Source organism: Mastomys coucha, unplaced genomic scaffold (assembly GCF_008632895.1).
Source record: "Mastomys coucha isolate ucsf_1 unplaced genomic scaffold, UCSF_Mcou_1 pScaffold23, whole genome shotgun sequence".
NCBI lineage: Eukaryota > Metazoa > Chordata > Mammalia > Rodentia > Muridae > Mastomys > Mastomys coucha.
Window position 1 is genome coordinate 8,732,598 of NW_022196906.1, and position 1,624 is coordinate 8,734,221.

Below are 1,624 nucleotides of genomic sequence, written 5' to 3' on the forward strand. Positions count from 1 at the left end.
TCTGCCTCTCTCTGCCTCTGCCTCTGTCTCTCTGCCTCTCTGTGCCTCTCTTTGCCTCTCTCTGCCTCACTGCCTCTCTCTGCCTCTGCCTCTCTCTGCCTCCCTTTCTCTCTCTGCCTCCCTGCCTCTCTCTGCCTCTGCCTCTCCCTGCCTCTCTCTGCCTTTGCCTCTCTCTGCCCCTCTCTGCTTCTGCCTCTCTCTGCCTCTGCCTCTCTCTACCTCTCTCTGCCTCTGCCTCTGCCTCTCTCTGACTCTGTTTCTGCCTCTGCCTCTCTCTGCCCTTGCCTCTGCCTCTCTGCCTCTCTCTGCCTCTGCCTCTCTCTGCCTCCCTGCCTCTCTCTGCCCTGCTTCTCCTTGCCTCTCTCTGCCTTTGCCTCTCTCTGCCCCTCTCTGCTTCTGCCTCTCTCTGCCTATGCCTCTGTATCTCTGCCTCTTTTCCTCTTTGTCTCTCTGCCTCCCTGCCTCTCTGCCCCTGCCTCTCTCTCTCTCTGCCTCTGCCTCTGCCTCTCTCTGACTCTGACTGTTTCTGCCTCTGCCTCTCTCTGCCCTTGCCTCTGCCTCTCTGCCTCTCTCTGCGTCTCTTTGCCTCTCTCTGCCTCCCTCCTGTCTCTGCCTCTGCCTCTGTGTCCCTGCCTCTCTCTGCCTCTCTGCTTCTCTCTGCCTCTCCCTCTCTCTGCCTCTCTCTGCTTCTGCCTCTCTCTCTGCCTCTGCCTCTCTCTGACTCTGTCTCTGACTCTCTGACTCTCTCTGCCTCTCTTTGTCTCTCTCTGCCTCCCTGCTTCTCTCTGCCTCTGCCTTCCTGCCTCTCTCTGTCTCCCTGCCTCTCTCTGCCTCTGCCTCTCTCTGCCTCTCTCTGCCTCCCTGCCTCTCTCTGCCCCTCTATGCTTCTGCCTCTCTCTCTGCCTCTGCCTCTGTCTCTCTGCCTCTCTGTGCCTCTCTTTGTCTCTCTCTGCCTCCCTGCCTCTCTGCCTCTGCCTCCCTTCCTCTCTCTGCCTCCCTGCATCTTTCTGCCTCTGCCTCTCTCTGCCCCTCTCTCCTTTTGCCTCTCTCTGCCTCTGCCTCTCTCTGCCTCTTCCTCTCTCTGGCTCTGCCTCTGCCTCTGTCTCTGTGCCTCTTCTACCTCTGCCTCTCAGCCTCTGCCTCTATCTCTCTCTTCCTCTCTCTGCCCCTCTCTGCCTCTCTCTGCCTCTATCTCTCTCTGCCTCTCTCTGCCTCTGTATCTGCCTTTCTCTGCCTCTCTGCCTCTCTGCCTCTCTCTCTTTGCTTCTCTCTTTCTGCCTCTTTTTCTGCCTCTCTCTCTGCCTCTGCCTCTCTTCCTCTCTGCCTCTGCCTCTTTTCCTCTCTTCCCCTCTGCCCCTCCCTCTGCCCCTCTCTCTGCCCATCTGCCTCTCTCTGCCCCTCTCTCTGCCTCTCTCTACCTTTCTGCCTGTGCAGTATATCTGGATCACAATCCAAGGACAAATACCATTGTGTCATAGAAGGCATAGTGGCAGGAATGTGAACCAAGTTGTCATGGTACATCCTTGGTCAGTAACCAAAGAGAAGAGAAGAGAAGGGGAGGGGGAGAGAAGGGAGGTGGGAGGGGAGAGAGTAAATGGGGGAGGGAGAGAGGGGCAGAGAGGCA